The sequence below is a fragment of the Ischnura elegans genome, chromosome 12 (genome assembly GCF_921293095.1).
Source record: "Ischnura elegans chromosome 12, ioIscEleg1.1, whole genome shotgun sequence".
Taxonomy (NCBI): domain Eukaryota; kingdom Metazoa; phylum Arthropoda; class Insecta; order Odonata; family Coenagrionidae; genus Ischnura; species Ischnura elegans.
In genome coordinates this window covers 4,122,748-4,128,972 of record NC_060257.1, presented here as the reverse complement: position 1 = coordinate 4,128,972, position 6,225 = coordinate 4,122,748, and positions in this window count along the sequence as shown.

Genomic DNA, 6,225 nt, shown 5'->3' with positions numbered 1-6,225 from the left:
TGCCAATCTCAAGGATTTGTAATCCTAAAGTGATAATGCTCAGTTCATGCCATGCACCCTCTTACTTGGTTAATAATTTCCTGTCTGCTGTATTCCATCTCCAATATATGGGAATGAATGCATCGTGTATGCAGCGACCGGGAATTGTGCATGAATTTTTATTCCCTGTAATTATGTGTGAGTAATTCATGAAGTTTTGCTCTAAAGTGGAATTTTTAAATCTTTTATTTCAAATGCATTTCACATAAAATTTTGCCAGGTCAACGCCCATTTTCTGGCCTAATATGTGTTTGTCATAATTTAAGTACAGTAGGTTAGTAGCATTTTTACAATGACATTGAAACGTGGAATGTCAGAAAAGGCAACAGAATCAAAATATCTGGCACTCTTGACTCAAGTAAGTAACAAAAAAACAAAGAATACAATTCCTGGTGATGCCAACATCCTCATAAAGAGGTCGAAGCAGCTTCTTGGCTGATATTAAGTATTATTGAAAGAATTGAAGTTCATAATTTTGGGTATTCTAAAATGGGTATTCTATTATCCTGGAATTTTGTATAAATTATAGTATAAAAGTAAGAAAACCTGCAATTTATAACTATGCAACCTTACATAGTCTTCAGCACTGTTCATGAGTTGGCCTACCCAAAGATATTTGGTCTTCTCCTCATTCACCTCCAATCCATTCACCCCCTTTGCCTCCCTTAATAGAATCCTGGCAAGGCTCTCCAACTCACTCTCATCCCCCTGTTGGAAAATTCTTATAAGAAATTGGGCATTTTTCTTACAAGAAAATTTCTTATAAGTATCCAACCATGTTGGGGGGGTGAGTTACTCATCATGCATTTTTCTGCATGTCCATTCATATGCATTGAAAAAATCCAATACGAATGTGTATATTTTCAAATTTAACCTTAAAAAATTTCCAACCATTTATTATCCAGAAAAGTCCAATATTCTGATTAAGAGAGGTTCTACAGTATGATTGTAAATTGCGTTTTACTAATGAATTTTATAGCTTATTAAAAAAAAATAATGGTTTTCTGTTGCATGGGAGTTGACAAAAAATTACAATATAGGCAACCTGCACACCACTCCCCCCTCAGAATAAATTTCTTGCTTTGTGCTTGTCCACCTCCCTAGGCTACAAGCTGCAATGAATAGGGCTTGGTGTTGGTAATAATAATAATATTTAATTTCCTGTTGGCTATACAAGTATAACATAGGATTTAGTCAAAAAAGGAAGAAAAGTATATACAAAAGTTACATAGAAATTACAATAAATGATAAGCAGTTAAATACATACATAATTATATTAATTTGTCATTACGATACTCATCAATGCTATAATAGCATTTCTTAAGTAGCAGTTCTTTTAGCTTATTTTTAAAAGTATTATCACTCACTGCACATTTTATTGGATTTGGAACTTTATTATAAACCATAGAGGCTGAGTTGTGAGGACCTTTTCTGCTTACATTAAAAGGCTGATTATTCAGATGGACATTGTCTTTACCACGTGTCCCGTGGTTATGGATTGACGAGTTGGGCATAAACAGGTGCCTATTGTTTCTCACAAAAGTACAGCAATTCAAGATATAAACACAGGGGAGAGTAAGTATTTTAAGTTCTTTGAATAGGGGTCTTCCTGGGGTCCTAATTGAGACCCTTAGCATAATCTTGATAGCCCTCTTTTCTATTGAAAATGCCTTTATTGCAGCACTACTATTACCCCAGAATACAATTCCGTAAACTAAAAAAGAATGGATTTTGGCGAAGTAGATGAGACTTAGAATCTGAGTTGAGGTAGTTTGGGCAAGTTTCCTGATCATATAGATCCCAGTATTCATTTTATTGATTAATTTGGTTATGTGAGGCTGCCAGTCAAGGTTCATACTGAGATATAAACCGAGAAATTTAGTGGTGTCACAGTGAAGTATATGTAGTGTTATTTGAGCCTGTTCTGAGAAGAGGGCTTTGAATTGGTGGGTTTGTTTTAATATGAAAATGAATGAAGCATGTTTTGTTTTCATTAAGAAGTAGGTTGTTTGACTGGCACCATTTGGACATAGTTATTAAGGTTTGACGGGCTGCACTGCTAGCATCTAGAAAATTGTCACCTATGTTCAGTGTGGATGTATCATCCGCATATAATATCACTTCATTGTTTGGAAAGTTATTATGTTGATCATTTATGAAAATGATGAATAAAAGAGGTCCTAATATAGAGCCTTGTGGTACACCACAATTGGTTGAGGCAACATTAGATCTAAAAGTACGAGCGTTTGGTGACCATAGTACCAACTGCATCATTAAATCCAGCAACCAAAACACGTGTTTCGGGAACATTAAATTGGGAACCTTAACCCTTTGGCACTGAATGTCGACAATTGCCGACGAGCATTTCCATATGCAAAAGACCTAACGTCGGGTCTAGCCATGATGGATTTTTCAACGCAAACGGATGGACGTTGACCAGAGCCGATGCAGGGGAAGGAAAGTGACTCCTGAAGTAGCCATGGTCAGAGGTATTCAGGCCCTGCGTGCCTTAGATGCAGCTATTAGCGAGATGTTTGGTCCCTTGCTATTGGTCCCAACTCTCCCACTCATTTATAATCCTACTCATAGCAGACTCCTATGTGAAGTGGTTATACTGTCGATGATTTTTGCAAATTTGTTATTATCATTGCAAGAAATCCATTTAAAATTCTACTATGCATTAAAAATGTTAGTAATTCTCATGTAAGGGTAAATTATTGAAAATCAAAGGCAAAATTTGGAAAAAAAAACCCTGGTAATGCGATAAGTTGACCATGGCCTCGTGCTAAGAATGGGTTTAGTCCAGTGGCAGGGGTGATAGCTGGCTGCCCATTGAATTGGGTCCCAATTTGGGGAGACAAGAATACCAGGATAATGCCACCCCAAAAAAGAGATTTGTAGAGATAGGTTTGAAATATTCTCCATCCAGCATGCTGCAAACTAAATCGGAGGGTAACTGCCTCTCGATTCATATCTTGGCTTGGCATGTAAAATGTGCACACCGAGGCATCAGTGAAACAGTTACTTCACGATTTCCTTTTGGTATAGAGAGACCAGTGAGCCGCCAATTGCATTTCTTATTCATCTTAAGTCAGATCTCAGAAGAACTAAAAGTCTTTTAACTAAAGTAAGTGCTAACTTCTACTTACGTGTGCACAAGAACTTGCTGGTCTAACTTACGGCAAAAATGATGTAGAGCTTCCTGAAAAAACATAAGTATGATCGTATTTCTCTTTTTTTACAAAGGAAATACAATATAATGGTTTAAAAAATTGTATTTTGCTCATATTTGTGTACTATATTACAATTATTCGTTTGGAGGTTTTGGAATACAATTGTTTTACGAACATTAAGACAATTTTTAACTGCACAAGAGATTTACAATTTGTATACAAGCGATTGTGCTGTCTGGGATGCCCGTGCTAGCCATAGGAGGTACATTTTTCAAACAGCTGTCTCACCTCCATAGGAGAGACAACTGTATGCCAACATCTAAGCAAGGTTAGTTGTCATCATGAAGGATTATTTGAGTGTCCTCTAATTGATAGGAGGAATCCATTAAGGCATTTGGGTAACTGCGGGGGGGATGAGGATAGATCCCACCCAAAGACTCAGGGAAAAATATTTTGAAAATTAGGGTGCAGTGCAAATTTTATAGTACATATATTAATGTTTTCCTGTTGTGATGATTTCCCATGGAATTACACTTCTTTTTTATTTTCCCGTTGTCTGGGGCGTTGCCCCTCCGTGCCCCCAAATCCCCTACCAAGCAATGTCCTATAGTTACGCCACTGCATTAACCCCAACAACACACATTTGGATATACATATGTATATATATTGTATTTTCATGGGTCACATACATATATATTTTTGTTATGTATTACATCTGTAGTACATATGTATTATTGAATGTATTTCCTTTGTATTCATACATATGTAAAAGTGGCACTTGTTACACGATAAATACATTTGTATTTTTTGTGTATTTTGAAATTTGGATACTTATGTAAATGTGGTCAAAAATACACAAAAATACAAATGTATTTATCGTGTAACACGTACCACTTTTACATATGTATGAATACAGAGGAAATACATATGTAAATGTGGTCAAAAATACACAAAATATACATTATGTATATTTCCTGTAATACTTGGGAGGTAGATTTTCGTGGCGTCTTGCGGAACGTTCATAAACATTTTTTCCAGAAATAATATGTTCACAGCAAACGCCAGATTTCCCTATTTTAATGATCATTCATCCATTCGAATTTATACCCAGAAAGCTTAAAAATAAATCATATACTGGTCGATGTGAGCAAGGGTAGTAAATATGGCGGCTATTTATGTTAATTTGTAAATGCACGCGAAATACAGACGTATTACATATGTAAAATTCAGTTTCTATCCGCGAAATATACACATGGAAAAATGGTTCACAATACATGAAAAATACAAAACATAGTACTTGCACAGATCAAAAGTAAAAGCGAAGTTTGATTTTTTAAACAATATTTTAATGTAACTGTTTAGACAAAAAATTAAATTCTCAATTCCGCGGCTCACTGTCGCTAGGGAAGTGAGTGGGAGTGATACAGTTATAATCTCGTTGACAGTAAACCTCGGCCTCGGCATTTCGTTCGAGACTACGAGAACATGCTGTAGGAGGAACTCCGGCATCTACGCTAATAAACAAAAGGAAATCCGTTATTAACTAGCTACTGATGTATAGTTAATTTTATATTTGTTTGTATTATTATACTTATTGGAAGAATTGACATAGTGTTTTAATCCTCGATAACCGGTGCGTGTGGATGGTGTGCTCTATGTTTTGCTGGAAATGTGCTTCAATCCCACACGTTATTGCGATTCGTGCAAGCCAGCTCCAGCAGTTTCCTGTCACTGCAGTGTAAGGTAAGGTATGATTTATCTTTTATTGTATTGTACGCCTACATAGACTACATTAATTATGTTATTTGAGTATATTTGGATACAACTATTGGCGCAATGTGGTCAACACATTGCGCCAATAGAGGTAATTATTTTGTTTATGTTTGGCTATTGTTTTCCTTTTTTGTTGAGTTATGTATCGAGGAGACTAGTGTCCATTGAAGTTATATGGTAAAACATAGTAATGTCAATCTTGTACGTATAAATTAATAGATTATGCGTCGTATAGTAATTCCGTGCTTCGCGGCTGAAGTTACATTTTTACTTCTCTTAATTAAGAGCAGAAAAAATTGTTTGAAGGAATGTTTTCGTTCACGTGTAAGTTGTTTTATCGCTGTTTATTACCACAACCTACTGTATTGTAGTTCTTGCATTCCTAGTTATCCTATGCTTTAGTCATAACATCTTTGACCGTAGACTTATCAGCGTAGCCTTGTCACTGATAGATTCCTCGAGGTTCCGAGCGGTTTTGCCCTCTACTTCTAATTATTTAACGAACAAGAAGTATTGGTCGTGTAATATCGGTTCCCTTAAAGCAAAATGTAATATTTCTTTCATCTTGAAATGCAGTCAATCAAGGTGCATTTCGTCATTATTATTAACACAAGATAAATACGTAATTTTCATGCGAAAGTTTGTCATTATATGTAAGAAAAAGGTGCGTACGGGCCAAATTAATTAATTATAATTTTCTTTTCATGCTCTTTCGCGCATACCCAGCAGGCGACGATGTAAATAGCTTGGCCTGGACAAGAGGAGAATGGATTACGGAAAAGACGACGAAGCAAAGCCAGAAGACCAGGTGGAATTGTTAATACCGAGGTAAGCTTTGAGGGAAATTTTTTTTTACCATAATGGAGAGGTTTCTTAAAGTTAAGCCTGAAATTATCGGTTATGTATGAAATTTATTTGTTTGAAAATTTGATATCACAAGTTTATATTTTTTCTGTGTGAGTCATCCGCTACTAAATCATGGTAGTAATATATTAGTATCATGTAATAAATAAGCATACCAATGGATTCACGTTTTCCTAGTTAATTTATATTTAAAAGTAGTCATATGATCTTTTCTCATATTTCTCATTCTTCTTAAGAGAAAGGCTATTAATTTTGTAAAATGAAAGCATTTCCCCAAAATATATGATTTATCAAAGTACAAGGTCAAATCTGTGCTAGCTGGGACCTCGACATAATTGGTAAATGAAAAAATTTAAAACTTATGTCTGGAACCTAG